Below are 12,419 nucleotides of genomic sequence, written 5' to 3' on the forward strand. Positions count from 1 at the left end.
CATGGGAAATTGTGGATTATTACAGCAACTTAACACTATAATTAAAAGCAAATACAGATCTACAAAAAACACAGAGTATAAAATAGATGTGTGCATTATTTAAGAATAGTAGGTTTAACAGAAAGTGCTACATGTTTATTGATAAACTTGCCACATCTTGATCTCTTGATCTCTACAGTCAGGGAAATGACAGCAAAATGTCATGCTGGAAAAAATTCCTACCTTGTTTAACGTGCCTTATAAAAGAGTAGTCAAATAGTCAGAGAAAGGACACTTGAACTGTTCAGTCCATAAGACAAGGCTTTACAATCCTGGGACTATCTGTTCAGAGAAAGTTCTCTTTGTTTTAGAGCATGGGTGACTGGTCAGTACATTTCATGAGGCTGCTCATGTCCCAGTCTTTTGATTGATTCTGTGTCAAGCGTCAGATTGAGGATGCATGAGCGAGCAGGTACAGTGAAGCGTGAGCTCAGGCTGGAAATGTATTCCCATTTTTCCCACGACACACAGCTGCACTTTGCATTTGTATCAGGATGAAGACGAGACAGATATGTGCGAGTTGGTAAACAGCGTTCTGTAAGTTAAGGTTTTGCAGCAGGTCCGGTGTTGTGGCTAATGCAAGCTGGAGATAAGAGAAATAAAATTTCACATTAAAAGCTGTGCTGTGGATGTGTGGTGATGAGATAGATGGCTTACTGAACACCCTATAGGACCAGCGGTGCATGACTTCATAATCATTTAATGAGATGGCCAAAGCCTACAGTGAAGGAGGTTCCCAGTCCTGTGCAGTTTTTATAGATGAGTCGTATACATAAAATTAATGATTAAACCGGTGTGAAGAGGTGTGTGTCTGTGTGTGTGTCTCTGTGTCTGTGTGTCTCTGTGTCTGTGTGTCTCTGTGTCTGTCTCTGTGTGTGTGTCTGTCTCTGTGTGTGTGTCTGTCTGTGTGTGTGTCTATCTGTCTGTCTCTGTGTCTGTCTCTGTGTGTGTCTGTCTGTGTGTGTGTGTGTGTGTCTGTGTGTGTGTGTGTCTGTGTGTGTGTGTGTCTGTGTGTGTGTGTCTGTGTGTGTGTGTGTCTGTGTGTGTGTGTGTCTGTGTGTGTGTGTGTCTGTGTGTGTGTGTGTCTGTGTGTGTCTGTGTGTGTGTGTCTGTGTGTGTGTCTATGTGTCTGTCTGTGTGTCTCTGTGTCTGTGTGTGTGTCTGTCTGTCTGTGTGTGTCTGTCTGTGTGTGTGTCTGTCTGTGTGTGTGTCTGTCTGTGTGTGTGTCTGTCTGTGTGTGTGTCTGTCTGTGTGTGTCTGTCTGTGTGTGTCTGTCTGTGTGTCTGTCTGTGTGTGTCTGTCTGTGTGTGTGTGTGTGTCTGTCTGTGTGTGTGTCTGTCTGTGTGTGTGTGTGTCTGTCTGTGTGTGTGTGTCTGTCTGTGTGTGTCTGTCTGTGTGTGTGTGTCTGTGTGTGTGTGCGTCTGTGTGTGTCTGTGTGTGTGTGTGTCTGTCTGTCTGTGTGTGTCTGTCTGTGTGTGTCTGTCTGTCTGTGTGTGTCTGTGTGTGTCTGTCTGTGTGTGTCTGTCTGTGTGTGTGTGTGTGTGTCTGTCTGTGTGTGTGTCTGTCTGTGTGTGTGTCTGTCTGTGTGTGTGTGTCTGTCTGTGTGTGTGTGTGTCTGTCTGTGTGTGTGTGTGTCTGTGTGTGTGTGTGTCTGTGTGTGTGTGTGTCTGTGTGTGTGTGTGTCTGTCTGTGTGTGTGTGTGTGTCTGTGTGTGTGTGTGTGTGTGTCTGTCTGTGTGTGTGTGTCTGTCTGTGTGTGTCTGTCTGTGTGTGTCTGTCTGTGTGTGTCTGTCTGTGTGTGTGTCTGTGTGTCTGTCTGTGTGTCTGTCTGTCTGTGTGTCTGTCTGTGTGTCTGTGTGTGTCTGTCTGTCTGTGTGTCTGTGTGTCTGTGTGTCTGTCTGTCTGTCTGTCTGTCTGTGTGTGTGTCTGTCTGTCTGTGGGTGTGTCTCTGTGGGTGGGTGTGTCTCTGTGGGTGGGTGTGTCTCTGTGGGTGTGTGTGTCTCTGTGGGTGTGTGTGCTCTGTGTGTGTGTCTGTGTGGGTGGGTGTGCCTCTGTGGGTGTGCCTCTGTGGGTGTGCCTCTGTGGGTGTGTGTGCCTCTGTGGGTGTGTGTGCCTCTGTGGGTGTGTGTGCCTCTGTGGGTGTGTGTGCCTCTGTGGGTGTGTGTGTCTCTGTGGGTGTGTGTGTCTCTGTGGGTGTGTGTGTCTCTGTGGGTGTGTGTGTCTCTGTGGGTGTGTGTGTCTCTGTGGGTGTGTGTCTCTGTGGGTGTGTGTGTCTCTGTGGGTGGGTGTGTCTCTGTGGGTGGGTGTGTCTCTGTGGGTGGGTGTGTCTCTGTGGGTGGGTGTGCCTCTGTGGGTGGGTGTGCCTCTGTGGGTGGGTGTGCCTCTGTGGGTGGGTGTGCCTCTGTGGGTGGGTGTGCCTCTGTGGGTGGGTGTGCCTCTGTGGGTGGGTGTGCCTCTGTGGGTGGGTGTGCCTCTGTGGGTGTGCCTCTGTGGGTCTTATTCATCAGTCAGTTTGTCGTCAGTGTCATTTATAAGTCCATAGAATATGTCCTGCTTTATTCTTTCTGTCTCACACACAATTACACCAACCAAATCTACACTTCCTTCCTATAAAGCCCCTGTTTATGAGGCATTAAATGAAAGCCAGTAAGTATGCACAGTCATTAAAAGTGCATAAAGTTTTTTGAGTGAATTTATATATTATACTCTCATGTGAGACAGGTTTATTAACCTTTTTGTCTTCCTATTATCTTTATTCATAGGATGTTGAGTTTGATAATTGTCCTATTTGACAGCTTTCAAGGGTTTGCTTCTTAATGACTTTACCGTCAATGATTTATAATAGTGTGTTTGGGTGCAGTTTTTTCTCGCTGCACAGCTGAGCAATAGCTCTAGAATAAAAAAAAGTAGAGCAGTATTTCACTGCAAATTCTCAAGTCATGTTAGTCACAGCCGGAGGTATTGCTACACCTGAGTAATGCTGGGTGTCAGAACAACCGAGACTAAATAATCTCTCATGCCTGGAATGAATCTATGAGCTCCAAAGCAGAACACAGAGCTTTTTATCCAGGCCTTCATTATATAGCAAAACGTCCTGCTCACAAAAACCCACACTGAGAGAGTGTTTTAAACATTATGCAGAAAGATTGCCTAACCTTAGGGCCTTAGTGTCGTATTCTCAGCGCTCTCTGCGGCACGGTGCTGACTGACGACTTTAATAGGAACCTGTGGGAAAGACAAAGTACATAGGGATGGAAATTGTGTTTGAAAACTCATACACAATTACTGTAATTCTGTCTCATTAATTCAATATGTGAGGAAAAACAGAAGAGAGCCTGTAAGGTGATGGGAAAATGTCAGTGCAGGGTGTGATCAGACTACCGGTCAGAGCAATCGCATAACACCACAGAGAAGGATATTGTAGTAGAATAACAACACACAAACCCCAGTATAAAAAAGGCACATTTGAGAGTTCACTGGTGTAAAAACCGCACATGGCCCTACAGAAAATTGGGGGGGAATGGTGAGATATTCTCAATATGTTCTCAAGAAGAAGAAAAAGAAGTCTTTATTGGTCACATGTACATTACAGCACAGTGAAATTCTATCTTTGCATATCACAAAGTTGGGGTCTGAGCGGGCCGCAGTAAAATGATCAAACGTTGACCGGTCCGCGGCGATAAAAAGGTTGGGGACCACTGTTTTACACAGTGCTATCCATCACCATCATCAAAATCAAACAAACATCAAGAACAGTATGCTATAGAATAGCTAAGACGCTGTAATGTTTTGTTGGCTCATGCTATCCAAATCCCTTTTTCTTGGTATTATACGTTGCCATTCCATTCATTTGTCCTGTCTGTCGATCTGTAAGCTCACGGATTACCATTACATTTGTTCATTCATTCATCTTTCATCCAAGACTGACTTTATAGTGAGCCCAAACTTGACTGTCACCAAGCAGTCAGTCAAGCTAACAATAATACTGTTATGATGCACAATAATGTATGATTAATATTCTTTAAATAAGGTGCACACCTGAAGTAAAATAAACACACAGAAACAGACAGAGAGATAAAGACCTGAGGCTGTTTTTTTTCCATCAGTGATCAGGCGCTTGAAAAAAGCTGCGTCTTTCTGTGTTCTCGATGCTTGAGTGGAAATCGAGCGTGGAAGTGTATGAAGTGTATGAAGTGGGAGTGTATGAAGTTCTGTAGCTTGATCCATGGTCAACAGACCAGAATTGAGAATAGTTTGATGAAACGATTAACCGTACTAAATTCTTTAGCGCTTAAGTGCAGATCCTCACAGTGAATTACAAGGTAAAAGCTGCAAAGTTTCTTGAAGTTTCCTAATGTTTGAGGAGCAAGGATTAGTAATACAGTATGAGGTTAAACCGCTAGCTCACAGAGGAGGTACTTATCACACTCTCTTCACACTCTTCACTACTTCCACCTGAAACATCCTGTTCACTGTGCTAACACCTTACCGTTAGATGTACCACATCATTACTGAATTCTCAAATGTGATTGGTCAGAGGTTTAATTTAGGTAATTTTCTTTTGGCAGAACAATACAGATCTGACGGTGGTAGTAGCGCTTCAAATCACGGGTATATATTAATGTGCTAGTCATAGATTCACCTAATACAAGACTATTAATATGGTTCAAATTTTCTGTGACCTAAAAACAACATGGCCACCCGTGTGTTCATCTGAATATGAACAGATTTTGTTGTAAGTAATTATGTATAATCTTAGTTTTCTTCATTTAAAAACTACATTAACATATGAAACAAAATACGTTGCATGTTATGCTGAATTAGAAAGGGTCAATCTTCGGTGTGAAGGAGTCAGCAATGGCAGCTACAGTATGTTTTCCATCACAGATTCACAACAGAGGATGTTTATTTCAGTTTTCTTGGAAAGGTGACGATGAAAAAAGTGACTGTTGTGGCGTGAATGTTCGGTAGATGTCATAATAGTGGAAAGTTTTTTTTTTTTTTTGTTTTGTTTTTTTTAAGAGGAAAAAACACTTTTAATAGAAAATAATCTGACGCTGATTATTTCTTAAACAGCAAGTGATGCTTTATTCCTTATCATACCCAGAGTGTACATTCATGTTCCTGTTTTTAATATTCGATTCTTCATGGGCAAGTGATTAATGGGCAATTCTTCAGAAGTGATTAATATCCGCACACAAGTCTGTAAGTCTTTCTTTTTTTAGCAAGCACCTGTGTGATTAGGCACCACCCGTTTCCTGTTTAAAACCATGTCATGGTTAGTCATCAGACAGAAGGAGATAAGGGGAATAATTATGGAAATGATTCATAATCCTTTAATACACCAAGCTTTGCTGTTTAATGTAGACTTTTATTGTGTTTTTCTGCTTTATCAGATTCTTGTGTCTCTTACAGCTGAATGGGTGGATTTTTATTGTTCCCGATCGTTTCAGTTTCTTATGTTTGACACTTTTATTCGGACAGTTTTGTTTCTTCTCCTGTTGTCTGAGTCATATAATGTCTGGTGTGGTAGAGGAGTTGAATACGGTTTGTCAGAGCAGTACTGCAGCTGTGGAATAGTAATGTACTTTAGCAAACACAGATCTCTTATCCATAATTGATCTCATATCAAGAGACCCTAAGAACATGATATCTGATATCACTACAGTTTGAGGAAGATGTCAGTTCCTGTGTTTTAATGACTGCTAGAGTTAAATCAAAAAGTCAAGGTCAGCTGTGGAAAGTGTTGGATTGATACAGCCCTAAAAAAATTCGTTTAATTCAGCGAAACCGAATTATATTAATAAACGTACTCGGTTACGAACGTAACCTCGGTTCCCTGAGATACGGAACGAGTACTGCGTACGGGGAAAAGCTCCTTTTTTCCTCAATACTGAAGCCTTTTTCAATAACGCAGTGCAACTGCACTGCCATTGGTTTAATCTGTAAACTTTTTAAACCAATGACGGCGCTGCGTAGCTGCGCGAGCCTGTGGCGATGCAGCGCGCCAAAGCCCGCTAAAAAGGGGCGGGGCGTATAGCTATATAAGCAGGCAAATCGCCAGAGGAAATCAGGTCATACGACTGAAGCGACGACACTGAAGCCGCAGCCTCGTGGCACGGCATATAACGCAGTACTCGTTCCGTATCTCAGGGAACCGAGGTTACGTTCGTAACCGAGTACGTTCCCTTTCGATACTCCACTCATACTGCGTATGGGGAACGAATTCAACCGCGCCGTGCCACGGTAGGGAACGATAAGACTTATCTTGAACACCCTGGGGCCCAGAGGATAAGTGAGAGGGCCAGAGCCGTCGAACCCTTGACGCAACACTGCTAAGAGGGAGCAAGCTCCCCGGAGGTGGTATGATGACGGAGTCTGAAGAGGCCGTCGTATCAAACCGAAAGAACCCGAGCGTGCAAGGTCGGGATGTCCAGGTTATAGAATCTGACAAAAGTGGACGGCGAGGACCAACTGGCCGCCTCACAGATGTCCTTGATAGAGACACCACCAGACCAGGCCCATGAAGAGGCCATCCCTCTAGTGGTGTGGGCTCTTACTCCTATGGGGCACTCAAGACCCATAGAAGAGTAACATAGAGCAATAGCGTCGACTATCCAACGCGAGAGGCGTTGCTTTGAGACCGAAGACCCCTTGGTGCGGCCACCAAAGCAGACAAAAAGCTGGTCAGATTGCCTGAACGGCTGTGACCGCTCAGTGTATACCCTCAAAGCCCTCACTGGGCAGAGTAAATTCAGCTCTTGCTCACCTGACAACAGAGGCAGAGCCGAGAGAGAAACTACCTGCGCTCTAAATGGCGTTGAGAGCACTTTAGGTACGTAGCCGTGCCTGGGTTTTAAAACTCAAGGCATGCAGGGCTCACCGAGAGGGCCTGCAAATCGCCAACACGCTTGACCGATGCTAGAGCAAGTAGCAGAGCGGTTTTGAGCGTTAGGGGCCGAAGGCCAGCTGACCGCAGCGGTTCAAAGGGAGGTCCTTTGAGCGCTTCAAGGACCGTGTGAAGGTCCCAAGTGGGAGCGGTGAGAGGACGTGGGGGCTTCAACCGCCTAGCACCTCTCAGGAAACGCACAACGAGGCCGTTTCGACCCACTGATTGGCCAGCAATAGGAGCATGAAATGCTGCGATGGCTGCTACGTACACCTTGAGCGTGGAAGGGGTGAGACCCTTGTCCAGACGCTCTTGGAGAAATGACAGTATCGGAGATACGTCACACTCAACAGGGTCTTCGTTCCGTGCGGAGCACCAGTCAACGAAGACTGACCATTTCTGGGCGTAGAGGCGTCTCGTAGACGGGGCCCTCGCCTGAGCAATGGTATGTAGCACGTCCTTGGGGAGGCTCAGAGGCTCCCATCGAGGGACCATACGTGCAGAGCCCAGAGTTCTGGCTGCGGGTGCCAGATTGTCCTGTTCGCCTGAGAGAGGAGGTCCCGCCTCAGGGGGATCGGCCATGGGGCTTTCATGGAAAGCCTGAATAGCTCCGAGGACCAAACTTGGCTCCTCCAAAGTGGGGCCACCAGGAGGACTCTGTGCCTGTCTTCCCTGACTCGTCTGATGACCTGAGGGACCAGAACGATCGGGGGAAAAGCGTAAAGAAGGAGGCTGGGCCAGTCGTGGGCCAGCGCATCTGTGTCCTTTGAAAAATAAGTTGGGCAATGAGAGTTGCTTTCTGAGGCGAAGAGGTCGACCTCTGCCTTCCCAAAAATCTCCCAGATTTTGAGAACCGTCTGGGGATGGAGCATCCACTCGTCCGAGGGGACGTTGCTCCGCGAAAGCATGTCTGCTCCCAGATTCGACTTGCCAGGTATGTGTGTCGCCTTGAGCGATTGCAACCTGGGTAATGCCCATTCCAAGAGGCGCTTTGCCAGCATGTAGAGGCGGCTGGATGAAAGGCCACCTTGGTGATTTATGTAGGACACCACTGTCATGCTGTCCGACTGGACTAGGACATGGCGCCCTTCCAGGATCGCCTGAAACGATCGAAGGGCTCGTTCTACCGCCAGCATCTCGAGGCAGTTGATATGGAGATGGCTGTCCTCGTGCGACCACGAGCCGAAGGCTGGTCTGCCCTCGCACAGAGCGCCCCAACCCAGGTTGGACACATCTGTTGAGACCACCGTCCTTCTGGAAACCGCCTGTAGGGGTACTCCACGGCTGAACCAAACAGGGTTCATCCAAGGCTCCAGGGCTGCTAGACAGGCCTGGTTGACTCTGACGTGAAAGCGTCTGTGCCGCCAAGCGTGAGGTGGGACCCGGAGTTTCAGCCAGTATTGCAGGGGCCGCATTCGTAGGAGGCCAAGCTGTAAAACGGGGGAGGCGGAAGCCATCAGCCCTAGCATCCTCTGAAAGAACTTCAGAGGGAAACAGGCCTTGTTCCTGACAGAGGCCGCGAGCTGCTGAAGTACCAGAGCGCGTTCTGGTGATATGACCGCCCTCATGCGGACTGAGTCAAAAACCACTCCCAGGAACATAATACGTTGGCTGGGGAGCAGTGAGCTCTTGGCAAAATTGACCCTGAGTCCTAGGCACTCTAAGTGGCTCAGGAGCACGGATCTGTGGTGGTCTAGCTCGGTTCGCGACTGGGCTAGAATGAGCCAGTCGTCGAGATAGTTCAGAATGCGGATTCCCATCTGTCTCAGAGGGGAAAGTGCCGCGTTCATGCACTTCGTGAAAGTGCGTGGAGCTAGAGACAGCCCAAAGGGAAGGACTGCATATTGGTAAGCCACACCCTTGAACGCGAATCTCAAGAATCGTCTGTGATGTGGGGCTATCTGGATGTGAAAGTAAGCGTCTTTCAGATCCAGCGAGAAGAACCAGTCCTCGGGGCAAATCTGCGTGAGGATCTGCTTCAGTGTCAACATCCTGAACTTCCGTTTCATGAGGGAGAGGTTCAGGAGTCTGAGGTCTAAGATGGGTCTGAGACCGGCATCTTTCTTGGGGACAAGGAAATAACGGCTGTAGAACCCCGACCCGCTTTCTGAGGGAGGAACCATCTCTATGGCTCCCTTCCTCAACAGCGTCAGCACTTCGGTGCGGAGGACCTGGGCGTCGTCCGGCTCTACCAAAGTGGGAGTCACCCCGCGAAAACGTGGGGGTCTCCGGGCGAACTGCAGTGAGTAGCCGCATTTTATTATTCCCAACACCCACTTGGACACTCCGGGGATGGCCTGCCAGGCCTCGGCCCGCGTGACAAGGGGCTGGATAGTGTCGGATGGCAGGCCACTGATTAGGGGCCTGAACACTGACAAGTGTGGAAGAGGAAAATTGCTCTCTTTTAGAAAATGTGAAATCTTTATTGTGTTTGCCATAACAACAGTGCTTTGCGTGGACGCAACAACGGTGGGCCCAGGTCGCATAGCCGGCAGGCGAGAGAGCTTCTGGGGTGGTCCAGCCGTGGCGGGACTTTACTCTTTCCTCTTCCTTCCCAAACGATCAGGAGGATTTAGAGGGCGTCGGGTCCAGCACAATCCTCTGCCGGGGGCCCTGACGTCCAGGCGGTTTAGCGCGCTTAGTGGGGCGAGCTGGGTGCTGCTCCTTAGGGGGCGCCACCTGGGGGGCAGAAGGGACAGGTTTGCTCTGGCGCTGAGTCGGCGCAGTCCTGGGGCGACTCGGGGCGGAGGTGGAGCGCTTGGGCAGGAAGTGCCGCATAGCCTGGGACGACTTCTGTGCTGCGGTGAAGCGCTCCGTAAACCCTTCTACGGCCGGCCCGAAGAGACCGGATGGAGAGACTGGGGCATCTAGAAAGGCCACCTTGTCGCTCTCCTTAATCTCAGTGAGATTAAGCCAGAGGTAGCGCTCCAGCACAACCAGGTTGGCCATGGATCGTCCAATGGCTTGGGCCGTGGTTTTTGTGGCGCGCAGGGCCAGATCTGTGGCGCTGCGGAGGTCGCAAAAAGCAGGTTCACTAGGGCTCGACTCATCCAGGGAACGGAGAAGCTTTGCCTGGAACACCTGTAGAATGGCCATGGTGTGTAGTGCTGAAGCGGCTTGGCCCGCAGAAGTGTATGCTCTGCCAGCCATGGCAGATGTCATCCTGCAGGGCTTTGAAGGAAGGGCTCTCTTGCTTTTCCACCCCACAGCCGCGGGGGGGCAGAGATGAGCAGCCACGGCCTCGTCCAGGGGCGGCAATTGCTCATAGCCCTTCTCCTGAGAGCCATCTACTGCGCCGAGAGCTGCAGAGGAAGTGCGTAGGCGGGCCGAGTAGGGGGCGCGCCACGACTTTGTGAGCTCATCGTGCACCTCAGGGAAGAACGGGGCAGAACGCTGGCGGGGGGCCTGGCGGCTTCCCGGCAGGAACCACTCGTCCAACCTGCTGCGCGTCGGCTCCTCAGGGGGGGCCCACTCCAGATGGAGATCTTCGACGGCTCTGGAGAGGATGCGGAGAAGCTCGGCATCCATCCCAGCTTTGGCGTCAATGGGCTCTCGCGACGGCAAGTGGGCGGGGTTAGAATCACCGCCCCAGTCTTCCGTTTCAGAAGCCGCGAGTGACATGGAGTCGTCAAGCGGCTCGTCCTCCGATCCGCCAAATGAGACGAGGTCCCTCACTTCAGCTGAGGGACGCTGCTCTGGGCGTGAGAAGAGGACGGGGGACGGCTCTCTCGTTGGGGAGGGTGAGGCACGCGGGCGCCGAGCCGGCGTGAGCTCACCCAAACCCCGGCGCTGAGCCCCTCTTCCCCGCTGTCGCTTCCTGGCCGGCTCGCGGGAGGAAAAGGACGGGGGGGCGTGAGGGGCGGGGTCACTTTCATTAAAGAAAGCGATCCGAGAGCGCAGAGAGGCGAGACTCATGCTCTCACAGAAGCAGCATGAGGACTCAATGAGTGCAGTTTCAGCGTGGGATTTACCCAGGCAGGAAACGCACTCATCATGGCCGTCATTCTCGTGCAGAGGGACACTGCATATGCCACAGTTGTGACGCGGCATAGCCGCCGCCGTTAAAACGGCGTTTTTTGTGGAAATGCTCTTTTAGAGCGGTGAAAACCGCTGGAAAGCTCTTTTTTGTGATCGCCGGATGGCGGCAGGAGATCGCTGAGAAGCGGCTGCAAGCAGGAAGCCGGCAACTCGAGAACGGCGCACGAAGCGGCTGTCTATAGAGCGCCGGCGCTGCAAGCGGTCGGCGGTCTCAGCTGGTCCGCTGCGGTGCCTATTCAACGGCGAAAATCCAGCGAAGGCGTTCAGAAGAAATTCAGCAAAGTGAAGTCGTCGCTGAAGGAGTAAGATCTGATTTCCTCTGGCGATTTGCCTGCTTATATAGCTATACGCCCCGCCCCTTTTTAGCGGGCTTTGGCGCGCTGCATCGCCACAGGCTCGCGCAGCTACGCAGCGCCGTCATTGGTTTAAAAAGTTTACAGATTAAACCAATGGCAGTGCAGTTGCACTGCGTTATTGAAAAAGGCTTCAGTATTGAGGAAAAAAGGAGCTTTTCCCCGTACGCAGTACGAGTGGAGTATCGAAAGGGAAATGAAATTTTACATCACTATTTTGAAATATGCGGAAAAAAATTAACCACATAATGTGCTAAATATAAATGAACAAAATCTGGATGTTTACTGCTAGTTAAATAAGGATGCATTTAGATGTGCATCAGTCTGGTGTAGAATATATTTGTGGCACATTCTGAATAATTGAGGATGGAGAACATTCACTGTCCACTTTAACAGCTAATTAAATAACTTTTAATAATGTAATGAAAGAGGTCAGAGGAAAAAAGTCTATATTAACGCAAATGACTTTTTTCTAGCCATGTTGAGACACATCAAACTTTGAGGTGAATGGGCTACAACAGCAAGAGACAACATCAGTCAGATCCTGAGGCTACGGACTCGTCCAAACTGAACAGCTAAAGATTAGAAAATGACCAGGAAGTTAGTAAGATGATGACATTCATTACAAGATGTTTAACTTGACTGAGTCATTTGTATTCTCCTGAACACCACAATTCTATGTATCATGTGCTCGAGTATCAGAGATTTCAAAACCTTGATCCTTGCTGCCTTTTCCCTTAGTAGGTAAAATATCTAGACAACTCAACAACTTAAATTAAGGAGATCCTTCCAATGTAGCTTTATGCTACTGGTTTGAATGATGCACTGTTTCTCTGTGATAAACTAAAACGAGGCAGCTTCAACTGTAATCCCATGTGGAGCTGTAATCCCATGTGAGAGTTACCAGAACATTATGTCTCTACAAACCTCAGCATGATTTAGTTGTTCTACATCATTCTGGGGTGTAGATTGTAAATCACGTTGCTGGTGCTGTGTTGGGGAAAAAAGTGGGAATAAGACAGCTGAGTAATGGAAAGAGGCTACAATCCAGATGGTTCTCCCATGAGATACTTACATGCTCAAAGTGTTCAGCCATGTGCT

General features: G+C 48.9%; 1 protein-coding gene across 1 annotated transcript in view; it reads left to right on the plus strand.

Annotated features, from left to right (window-relative positions):
* cog6 (component of oligomeric golgi complex 6) overlaps positions 1–12,419 on the plus strand; it is a 45,421-nt gene that overhangs the window by 10,638 nt on the left and 22,364 nt on the right. The gene's annotated exons all lie outside the window — the stretch shown is intronic.

This window comes from Tachysurus vachellii, chromosome 15, assembly GCF_030014155.1.
Source record: "Tachysurus vachellii isolate PV-2020 chromosome 15, HZAU_Pvac_v1, whole genome shotgun sequence".
Lineage (NCBI taxonomy): Eukaryota > Metazoa > Chordata > Actinopteri > Siluriformes > Bagridae > Tachysurus > Tachysurus vachellii.